Source organism: Erinaceus europaeus, chromosome 20 (assembly GCF_950295315.1).
Source record: "Erinaceus europaeus chromosome 20, mEriEur2.1, whole genome shotgun sequence".
NCBI lineage: Eukaryota > Metazoa > Chordata > Mammalia > Eulipotyphla > Erinaceidae > Erinaceus > Erinaceus europaeus.
The window spans coordinates 27,046,815-27,059,049 of NC_080181.1; the positions used below are offsets into that span (position 1 = coordinate 27,046,815).

The window sequence follows — 12,235 nt, forward strand, 5'->3', positions numbered from 1 at the left end:
ATTAAAATGTAAGTGCTGATATGAAATCAATATTTTTATATTACTTAGTGAGAGTATAAGAAACAAAATAACCCTGTGCGTAGATATACACACGAATGTGTACAAATAACATACTTGTGGCAAATAGTCCTTATTTCTATAACTTGCCATGTGGTTGTAGTATTATTAGTGTAGTGTTTATCTCTGCCATCTGCTACCCATTCTGTCTTGTCTTTGACAACTTGTCTCAACTTGTCATGTTCCTTTGATGGGCAGGTTGACCCAAACCTTCATTCCTGAAGGTTCTGAGCTGTTAGTGACCCTGCCTAAACTGGGTTGTTAGTTCCCCATTAGCCTTAGTCACAGGGCATAGTGAAATCCTAAGGACCTTCCAAGTGTTGTACACATACTCATCCACCACCAATGTCCCTTTGGTAGTCAGAGTCAATTTCTCCAGCCAGTGTAATAATTTCTTCCTTGCCTATTGGTTCAGAGGCACAAGGTGGACAAAAAAGACCAAGTGGAGGTCTTAATTTCCGGTTCACTAAAATCATTGTTATATTGCGTGATGGAAGAATTCCTCCCTTTGGACCTAAAATATCTAGGCCAGCAGGACATAAAGTCATAGAGACAGGAAGCTACAATTTAACTAGTGGGTCACTGGAGATACTAGTGAGTGGTGCCCCTCCCATTTCCACTTTTCAATTCCTAGATCTGTGAGTCTAGGCTATAAAAGAAACAGCACTATTGAATGCTATTTCATAGCACACTGTGTTATACTTTACAATGATGTTAGCTATCTTTTTTTTTAATATTTATCTCCCTCTGCCCCATTGAATTTGAAACTTAAAGAATTTAACTTAATCCCCTGTGAGACCATTTCTTAAATAACCAAGATAGAGAAAAACCTTAATGATTGCAGGAATTAAGGAACAAATGGAAATGGGATCTTTGCATATGTGGCCAGAACTGTATCAGTGTCAATATCCCAGTTTTCTGAGATGTCACCACTAGGAAGATCTGTATAAAGGATACAAGGGACTTATTTGGTACTGCTCTACATTACTTGTCACAGGTACATATGAAATGATAGTAATCTCAAATTTTAAGTCTCCTTTGAGAATAGAACACCAAGAAATGTAGGAAAGTCAATCTCACACACACATTGTGAAACATTGCATTATAAGTGTCTTCTATAGCTTCACTGATACATAGACCCTAGCCTACCTTCATTATTGTGTAACTGTTGAGTGACTAGATGTCTCCATAGGGCTGAGGGAATGGGGGGTGGAGGGCCTGGGGTTATGCACTTTTCTTGTAATCAAACGGCAGTACTTACGGGTCCAAGAGATGCCCGAATAAGTTGATGCCAGTTGATTGTTCAGGAATTTGAGAGGTCTTACCAGTTTTCAAAACATAAAAGTTACCTGCTTACTTGTGTGAAGACTGAGAAATTACACTAGAACACTGCATAGTATGGGCTGGCAAGAGTCAGATAATAGGAGGTAAAATTGTGAAATGGTTCAAAAATACTAAGCATATACCTCATCCCTCTCTTTATCATCCTCGCCAATGATATCAATAATCACACTACTTTTCTTCCATGGATAGAGTACTTCAGCACTTTTGGTGCACTTTCATATCTGTTTTTTTTCTTTAAATTTCTTGGTAATATCATAATCCAATTCTGTCTTAGTAGTGGAAAACCAAATAGAAAAAAAAACACAAAAATGAGCTGTCCACAAGTTGTTGACTCTTAAAAAAAAACAAAACTATGTAATAGAAAGTGGAATGTGGACATAATTAGGAGCTTCTAGTCTATTCTGTTTGTCAGTTATTTCTGCCAATGAAAGGCATTCTTCTTTAAACAAAAAAAGAAAGAAAGGAAGGAAGAAAGAAAGAAAGAAAGAAAAATAAATAAATAAATAAAGAAATCTTCTGGAAAAACTGATTCCCAATAGAAGCTGCACACTTCTTTTTCTTTTACTCACCCAATTTAACGGAAGCCAAAAGATCTGAATGCTTCTGGGGGGGGGGGGGAGGGATCAATGTCCACAATATGTAGGCTGTAGATACTAAAAAAGTCACTCGTCCAGATTTAGATTCTTTTTCAAATATCCTGATTTTTCCCCACTGCAAATTCGTTTGTGGATAAGTGTTTTGTTTCTTTTCTTTCCCTTTTCCAAATGACTATAACCAAATTTAAAAGAAAAAAAAATAGATGACAGAAAGTTTCAATGCACTGTATCACAGGCTGAAACTATGAACTGTTAATGAGGTGGTCCCCATGGTTCTCTCTTGCATGTGTTACCCTCACCACTTTTCATTGTTGTTGTGACCATTCTATCAGGAGAATATACTGCTCTGTAGAAAGCAGTTGGTTCAGTTAAAAATGAAATCCAGGGAGTTAAATTTAAAGATTTCCCCATAAAATCCTTATCAGTAGTAAAAGCATAATAACTAGTCAAAGACATTATAAACCAATGTTTTCAAAGGCAGGAGGAAAACCAGAAAAGAAGGCATTATGATTTAAAACCATCTTTCCACCCCAAAGAAGATAAAAATCTGACCACAGGTAGGAAGAGAGAATCAAAGAAATGTAACCAGAATTCAATATTGTGGTTCTATGAAAAGGACCCCCCACCCTCCACCTCTTGCAATGACACTGAGGGAGAGAAAAAGGGATGAGAATCGCCTGGCCAATTTTCAAGCCTGTCTCCTAAAGGTAGCGGAGGGGCGGCAATTCTAGAGCAGAAGGAGTGACTGCCTGGCTTCCCAATGTTATAGGCTTGGGAGTTAAGAGATTTAAAAAGTCATTAGGGCTGGATGGAGAGATACCTCAATGGTAGAGGACAGGACTTACAAACCTGATGTCCCAGTTTCAATCCCTGGCACCACAGATGCCAGAATTGAGCAGTGTTCTGGTTTCTTTTCTTCCTAAAGAAATAAATGTTAAAAAAAAAAAAGACCATTATTGGCACCTGAGCTATAAAATAATTCCTTGTGGGTGTCTGAGTCAATGGTCCCCCATGTACATGTTTTCTTTTGTATATGTGTATGTGTATGTGTGTATGTGTATGTGTGCATGTGTGTGTATGTGTATGTGTGTATGTGTATGCGTGTATGTGTATGTGTGTATGTGTGTGTATGTGTGTATGTGTATGTGTGTATGTGTGTGTATGTGTATGTGTGTATGTGTGTATGTGTATGTGTGTATGTGTATGTGTGTATGTGTATGTGTGTGTATGTGTATGTGTGTGTGTGTATGTGTATGTGTATGTGTATGTGTGTGTGTGTATATGTGTATGTGTGTGTATGTGTATGTGTATGTATATGTAGTACCTTATGTTGCCCTTGTTTTATTTTATTGTTATTGATGTCGTTGCTGTTGGATAGGACAGAGTGAAATGGAGAGAGGAAGGGAAGACAGAGAGGAGGAGAGAAAGACAGACACCTGCAGACCTACTTCACCACCTGTGAAGCGACTCCCCTGCAGGTGGGGAGCCGGGGGCTCGAACTGGGATCCTTACGCCTGTCTTTGCGCTTTGTGCCACGTGCGCTTAACCCGCTGCGCCACCGCCCGACTCCCCATGTACATGTTTTCTAATTCCAGTGGATATGGTAGTTATTGATAAATTCCATGAAGTTTCTACCCCACCCAAATTGCCCATCCATCCTCTTCCCCATCAACTAGAGTTCTCTGACAGATAGCTAGTTCAAAGCCCTCTCTCATCCTGGGCACATTTTATCAAAGAATCTATGAAGATGAAGCTATCTTCAATAACAGGAGCCCCCAAACATCTGTGTTGCATAACAAGCTGTCAATCTCACAAGCTTATTAATAACAGAGAGGGATGACTTTAAAAAAAAAACAAAAAACCTAGATTAAAAGGTTATCAGCTCCTCTTCTTTCCTCCCTCGCATCTTTCCGATGGCCTTGATTGATGCCAGATTGCCTGGCAAGGAGAAGAAATGCTATTTTTAGTTGGCTCTGAATCTGAGGGACTTTTATTTCTGCCTGTGAACCTTTATAAATATTTAAGGGCAAGAAAAAGCATGAATGGAGGAACATGTGGTCTTACGGATATCCATCAAAGCTGTGTGTAGAAAGTACAGAGATGTGTGTGTATAGTCAGAGAGCTGTCTGGAATCACAGAGCTGTATGTGTGTGAATAAAATAACTCTCAAAGCCATGGAAACAACTTCAAAGTTAAGATGAAATCAAGGCTAATAAGGTGCACACTTGGGATTCTTTATTCAGCTGCCTCAGCATCTTCAGTCTGTGAGTTCCACTCAGGGACCAGGTGTGCTGACCTTCTTTCTCCTCATCAGGAGAGGACAGAGTTGGGGACAAGCATTTGGTTTACTGGGTCCACTGTATGAGCGCAGATGAGCAGAACATTTTTCCCATGGGGGCTCAGGGTCCCTGTATATAAAAAATGAGCACAGGACTAACTTCCAAATCTAAGTTTGTTCATATAGTTCTCTATGAACCTTCTCCCTTCTTATGGCTCTTCTCAAACTGTTTGCTTTATTTCAGAAAAATATGAAGTGTCTTTCTTTGTTGCTGTTGTTGCTGTTGGTTTTGTTTGACACCAGGGATATTGTAGGGGGTTTGTGACTGCGCTATGTCTCCACCACGCCTTGTGGTCTTTTTTTTTTCCTTTTCTTTGATAGACAGGGACAGAGAGAAAGAGAGATACTAGCAGCACTGCTCCACCAATAATGAAGCTTCCCCTACTCAGATATGGATGGGGACTTGAACTTGGGCCCCTGTGCATGAGAACATATATACTTTACCAGGTGTGCCATAATTCAGCTTCCAAATCTGCAGTGTTCAACTGTTTTCTTGTATAGCACATCAAGAAGTCAGGTATTTCCCAAGTGTATGATGCACAGAAAAAGGAAGTTCATGAGGGAACCATGTTCTCTGGTAGATGAGTGGGTAATGGGTCCCTCAGGTACAATTTCTCAAGGCAACAACTCTTCCTCAAAAGAATAGTGTCACAACACTTCCTTCAGAGAAATAACTCTAATGAGTCCAAGTTTTAGTCAAAAATTCACACAATATTTTCAACTGAACAAAACTACCAAGTACATACCCTGTAAGACTAGAGAGGAGAGCAAGTCCAGCCACACACCATACTAGGATCCTGTCAGTATCATTTATTGAGCACCTATTAAGCCAGTTACTAAGATCAACATCAAAGGAGCAGCAGCTGCAACTCATGATGTGAAACTTACAAAGTTGAAATACAGCATGCACAATAACTAAACAGACTTAATAGACCTGTACAGGATGCTGCATCATGAAATTATACAAAAAGAAAACGGAGGGAAGGAAGGGAAGAAAAGAAAGTTAAGAAAAGAAATGTGCTAAACTAGCAGTACACATGACACATGGACTGATTTCCAGTCACAGCTTATCCCCTCAGGAGGCAACAGACAAGCCTTCAAAAGGCATTTCAGGTGTCTAAAACCAAGTCAGGAAGTTCCTCCAAATTTTTCATCCCTCCTCAATATCATCATCTTCTCCCCCTTCTGTTTTTTTTTTTTTAGATAGAGAAAGAGAAGCAGAAAGAGAAAGTGAAAAAGACCATAACACTGGGAGTTGGGCTGTAGCGCAGCGGGTTAAGCGCAGGTGGCGCAAAGCACAAGGACCGGCATAAGGATCTCGGTTCGAACCCCGGCTCCCCACCTGCAGGGGAGTCGCTTCACAAGCGGTGAAGCTGGTCTGCAGGTGTCTAGCTTTCTCTCCTCCTCAATGTCTTCCCCTCCTCTCTCCATTTCTCTCTGTCCTATCCAACAACGACAACAACAATAATAACTACAACAATAAAACAACAAGGGCAACAAAAGGGAATAAATAAATAAAATAAATATTTTAAAAAATTTTTAAAAAAATTTAAAAAAAAAGACCATAACATCAAGGCTTCCCTTAATGTGGTGAGGGCTATGCTCAAACCTGGGTCTCTCACATGGGAAAGCAAGGAACTAATCAAGTGAGCTACTTTGCCAAACCTCCACCCCTACTATCTCCTTGAACCCTCTTATAAGTCTTGATTACACAGCTCTGTCTTTCATCTCCTTTTCCACTCATCCTCCTGGCTTAAACTAACAGTTAGCACTCCTTCAGACTAACAGTGAAAGCAGTCACCTGCCCACAATTCAAGTGAGTGCTGGCAGAAGCTACACTATAGCTTGCTGTTAGCTAGTCCCAGCTTTGTTAACACCACCAGCAAGCATCAGCCACTTGACATTGGAGCCCCTGTCGCCATCATGTAAGAAGAAACATAACAATAAAATATCTCCTAGAGAAGAAATCACTAGGGTGTGAACTCAGTTCTTGGACTCAACAGGGTGGGTTTTTTCAAAAATTTTTATTATTATCTTTTTATTTATTTATTGGACAGAAACTGCCAGAAATCAAGAGGGAAGGGAGTGATAGCGAGGATGGACGAGAGGCAAAGAGACACCTGCAATACTGCTTTTACCACTTGCAAAACATTCCCCCGGCAGGTGGAGACTGGGGGCTTGAACCCAGGTCCTTGAACATTGTAAATGTGCGCTCAACCAAATGTGCCACCACTTGGCCCCAGACAGTCTTCAAAAAGCCAGACACATAACCTCACTCATTACAAAGCTGTCTGTTCTTTATGGGCATAATATTGATAATTTTCTGTGAGTGCAAAGCACAGAGAGGACAAACAAAAAACAGAGAGAACTTAAGTGAAATGCTCTGGAGCTCCTCAAAGACCAGAGTAAATTATGACACCCTTGTATGTAGAATATTAAAGCACTGGCAATTCCCTGCTGTGCCTCTTCTTCACTGTCCTTCCCTTCCTCCCTCACGCAACACCTCGATAAAGCAGCGCTCCCTGAGGGACCTCAGTCCACCCAGAAGCTTCATAGTTTGGTTTTCTTCCCATGCAGCTCCCGCTAACTTCCCATCCAGCAAACCCCATTATTTCCAACAAAGCTGTACAAACGTCACTTCCTCGGGTATTCTTTTCTAACCACCTCCAACCACAAGAAGAGAAACTTTCCTAGCAGTACGTCTCTGACCACACCATGTACTTCTGTTTGATGAATTCACCCTTCCCACCGGCAATTACTGGGCACCTAGCACAATGCCAGACTTGAGCTGAGATTTAGCAGGGCCATCTTCTCCACTAGGCCAAATAATTTCAGTACAGAAACCACATCTTTCATGGTGGATTATTGTACAGGCATCATATGTATTAGTAACTTGACATACATTTGGTCAGTTGATGTTACACCATGAATTATATTTAAAGGAGCTGATAGACATGAATTGGCTGAGAGAAGACCTGATTTGATGTCTTGGGAATTGTACTCTGTGAACAAGATGGAACTAAATTTTATTAACGAAAGCTCTTGCAACATCATAATTCCATTCTGCAGTGGAAGTTTTTACTTTAGGACTGCTCAGCTCTAGTTTCTAAGTTTCCCGAAGGGATCCAAAAAGGGATATAATCTGTTCCACAGGCGCTGTCCTCTTTGCCCTTTTAGCCTCTGATTCTTAACATTGCAGAAATATTACTCCCAGAAATAAACTGACCTTTCGAAAAGTAACTGAAATCATGCATTCCAGCTGAGGACAATGAACTTGGTGTTTAAAAAAAAAATGTAAGTTTCTGTGCCAACATAATGAACTTGCTGGCTCCTGCTATGCTCTTGGTTTTCTGATAAACGTAAATGTGATTCCCAAACATTTGTTTTAATAAAAACACTTTTTTTCTTCCTACCTTAGGCAAACGTTATTTGGTGGAGTGATGAACCTTTCACTTAAATTGTACTTGGAGAGGCATTAAAATAGTAGATTTCTCCTTTTCAGCTATGTGACCATCCTCCAAAAAGATAAATTGGGGTGAGTACATGTGATAAAATTTAATTCCGTGATGACAGAGATAAGTGTAGATGTGATAATGCAAACCCCTTTGAACCTGATGATATCATTAATCACCAAACACAATGGCAATGGCTATTGGCACAGTACCTGACAGTTTCCTAACCTGTACTTATTGTTTTATTGTTGTTTTTTGTACTCCTCCCAATAAAGTAGGGAGCTTTTAGTATGACTACCATCATCTATATCTTCTGGATGTAAAAACTGAAATTTGGAAACATTGCATACTTGGCCGAAAGACAAATGTAAAACAAATTTGGGAAGAAAAAAAAAAAAAGCCTTGCATGGCATGACAGAAGTGTACTGACTCCATCCAGACAGAATTTTGATTGGACTCCCAGTTCATCTGTTTACCAGCTTTGTGATCTTAAGCCCTAACATCCATTCCAACAAATATTTATTTAGTGTTCACTATGTGCCAGTCAGTGTTCTAAGCACTTGGCATGTCTTGTACTATTTAATCTTCATAAGATGAAGTCAGCTCCATCATTATCCCCACTCCTGGCTGAGAAAACTGGGACACAAAGGGATGAGAAACTTGCCCAGAATTCTCTAACTGACAAATGGGGAGGGGGGAAACCTAGGATTGGAAATCAAAGAATTTAGCAGCAGGATCTGGGCTCTTAATTCTGTTTTCCCTTTAACATTAGTTTCTTTTAGCTTCAATGGTCTCATCTGTAAACCAGATATAATGGAATGTTTGAAGGGTTTTTGTGAATGAGTCTAGTGCTTAATGCAATTCCTGGCAAATTGGGAACCCTCACTACATATTCAGATTTTGCAGCTTACTATTTTCCTTAATATGCTATACTATCATTTCTTTTTTTCTTTATTTTTATTTTCCCCCTTTTGTTGACCTTATTGTTTATCATCATTGTTGTTGTTGTTGTTACTGCTGTCTTGTTGTTGGATAGGACAGAGAGAAATGGAGAGAGGAGGGGAAGACAGAGAGGGGGGAGAGAAAGACAGACACCTGCAGACCTGCTTCACCGCCTGTGAAGCGACTCCCCTGCAGGTGGGGAGCCGGGGGCTCAAACCGGGATCCTTATGCCGGCCCTTGTGCTTCGTGCCATGTGTGCTTAACCTGCTACACCACCACCCAGCTCCCTATACTATCATTTCTTATCCTGACACATATGAGCTTCACAGAAAGAACAGTCCTATAAAATAACATTCGAAATCTCTGTCTCAGTACTAGTCTAATAATCTTGAAATAAGTCATATGTCCAATGTTTCTATTTATACCTGTTTCCCAGGTATACTTTTTGTAATGATTTGTCTTCTAACATCCTGAGCAGATATGCATTTGTCAGTTGAACATACAGCCTTCCTCCTGCCCCATCTCAGAGCAGAACCTCATGCATGCATTTCACCATTCTGGGCCACTTTTTCATTCAGATACATACAGAGAAACAGCGAGAGAGAGAGAGAGAGAGAGAGAGAGAGACTGCTGCTTCAGAGCTTCCTCTGCTAATGTAGTGCCCTCCAAGTGGTGCCAGAAGTCAAACTTGGGCTATATGCATAACTAGGCAGATACCCTACCAGGGCAGTTATCTCTCAGAACCTTGTCCAACTTTTAGGATCCATTTATTCAGATAAGCATAATAGAATTACAAGAAATTAAGGCAAGTGATTTTTATTCTATCTTGAACTTCCGTGTTGTCTACTGGCTATATATGGGTTGGAGGAAAGTTTTCATAAGCAAGTGTGAGTGCATGTGTTTACATGGACCCTGAGGGTAAATATTTCTGTGAAGCCGGCTGAAAGCCTGGCCTCAGTTGGCTGCCCTCCACTTATCTAAAAGCAACACGCATGTTTATCCTGTTCCCTAATTAATCTCATCCTAGCAAACAGCAGGCTACCACAAACATCTCTATGCTTCACAGCAGTTGGCAACCATGTGGAATGTTGGTGTGTCCTTGTGGCAAGTGCCTTGCTTATCACCAGAGCTGGGATCACCACAATTCATAAAAGAGCCTTGCCCCCAAGGGAGCCTGCCAGACAGATGGGTCTTAATGAGGGTACTGACTGACTCTACAGCCAGGGAGACAGGGAGTCAGAAACTACACCACAGGAGAGCAGCAAATGTATCCCACGTTGCTTTTTATGGAATTTATAAGAAGCTCAGACCTGCCTGTTCCTATTATTAGTGAAGAATTTGGTGGTGTGATTGCAAAGGGCCTTACTTAATAAATCACCCATTTTGAGAATTCAAGAGTAAATAAATGAGGTAAACAGTGTGAAACTGTTCTGCACTTTGCTTTTGCACCTCTTCTCATCTTATATTTCTACCTCTCTGTCACCACTTCTGCCACTTCCTTCAGCTGGTCCTTTGAGAAAAACAGCTGTTTAATGAGTTCAGTGAGTAGAGCTAAATATTCCTGGGCAAAATCAAGTTATGGCATCTCTTTGAGTAAATGTTCCATGGTCCTTGAAAGCTTCTATAGAAATACACACAAGGGGGAGTCGGGCTGTAGCGCAGCAGGTTAAGTGCAGGTGGCACAAAGCACAAGGACTGGCATAAGGATCCCGGTTCGAACCCCAGCTCCCCACCTGCAGGGGAGTCGCTTCACAGGCGGTGAAGCTGATCTGCAGGTGTTTATCTTTCTCTCCTCCTCTCTGTCTTCCCCTCCTCTCTCCATTTCTCTCTGTCCTATCCAACAACGACAACAATAATAATAACTACAACAATAAAACAACAAGGGCAACAAAAGGGAATAAATAAAATAAATATAAAAAAATTAAAAAAAAAAAGAAATACACACAAGGAATCTCCAGACCCATATATGTACAGGGCCTGTTTCAGTGCTTTAAGCATTTCTAAAGTTAAAGTGATGACTGCTTACACTTATTATAGCTCCATTAACTAAAGTGTCTGACTTCATTGTAATTATCTCTAGTTTATGCCAAAGAGGATCAAAAGCAACAATATCATTCTATTTTTATATTTATTTATTTATTCCCTTTTGTTGCCCTTGTTGTTTTATTGTTGTAGTTGTTATTGTTATTAATATCATTGTTGTTGAATAGGACAGAGAGAAATGGAGATGCTGGGAAATTGTGCAGATGCAGTCACATCTGCCATGTTGTCCCCTCAGGCTACTGCTAGTTCCCATGAGAGTTGGGACATTCTCAGAGTGCCTGTTTCGCCATGTTGTGCCCTCAGGGCATTGTCTATTTCCCCGCAATATTTGGAGTGCTTTGGTCACTCCTCCCCCTTCCCATTCTCATGAGAGTTATTATCCTATCCTGGAGTGCTATGGTTACTCCTCCCCTTTCCCATTCTCGCGAAAGCTGCTCCTATAAAATCCCTTCTTCTTCTGCACCTCTCTCTCTTGCCAGCACTTCACTTCGGTGCTCAGACGCAGGAAAGGTTACTGCGCGAGGCGGCCATTTTTGCTACCTCCACGTGGCCCAACCTGCTTCTCTAGCACCCAACTCTGAGGTGCCAGCGCAAATAAAGATTTGTGTTCCCTCTTCACTCCGGACCTCCTCTCTCTCTTCTCTGCGGCACACAACAACATCTGGCGCCCGACATGTCCCGCACTCACGCCTGGCCTGAAGTCCAGAAAAGCCGCCCAGACTACAGGTTAAGTGGCAGCCGCCTGACTCTGAAACGCCCTGCGTTTCCCCTCACCATGGGATTTTTTTCGTTTTATGAGGAGGTGTCCCAGACATTATCTCCTTCTCTCCTGGGACAGGTTCTCGCTCTCAGAGACACTTTAATTTTCATTACACTGTGGGTTCTCATAGCTATAATCACTACTTACAAGATATGTACAACGTGGTCTGCCATGAGGATAAGCGACCTTGAGGCTGAGATACGAGAGTTAAAGCATATGTGCTTAAGACTTAGACGCCCTAAGCAATCAGCAGCTAGTCCCAAAACTTCTGTCCCCACAGACACATACACGTGTTCAGACGCTCCTCCTTTGACCCCTCCCCCAGCTGCCATGGTTTCGGCTTCCCCTGAGGCTTCCGGTTCTCTAACCCCGCCCCCTGCTGATACCTCATCATTAAGAGACCTTGTGGTGGAGATACAGCAGTTAAAGGATATGTTTTCAGCGTTTAGAGACCTTAAACCTTTTGCAGTCTGTCCCAAGAGCTCCGTCCCCATAGATACGCACTCAGTTTCCCCTGTAACCACTACGGCAGCTTTCACTTCTGTAACTCTTTCCCCCGCGTCATCAGACCAAGTCTACACCTTCCTGGTAAATGTGGCCCCAATAGACAAAACCCTCAGGTGTGGCACCCATACTCCTCCAAACATCTCAGGGAACTCAGACAAGCCGTGAAGGAGGACGGATTTCATGCTCCATGGACCAA

The 12,235-nt window shown here is 41.5% G+C and overlaps 1 long non-coding RNA gene across 1 annotated transcript in view; it reads right to left on the bottom strand.

Moving 5' to 3' along the window:
- Positions 1 to 4,207: 4,207 nt before the first annotated feature.
- The window catches only part of LOC132534914 (uncharacterized), a 119,525-nt gene continuing 111,497 nt past the window's right edge, over positions 4,208 to 12,235 (bottom strand). Inside the window, exon 4 of the long non-coding RNA XR_009546671.1 lies at positions 4,208 to 4,303. This is a non-coding gene — a long non-coding RNA (uncharacterized LOC132534914). The remainder of the gene's footprint in view (positions 4,304 to 12,235) is intronic.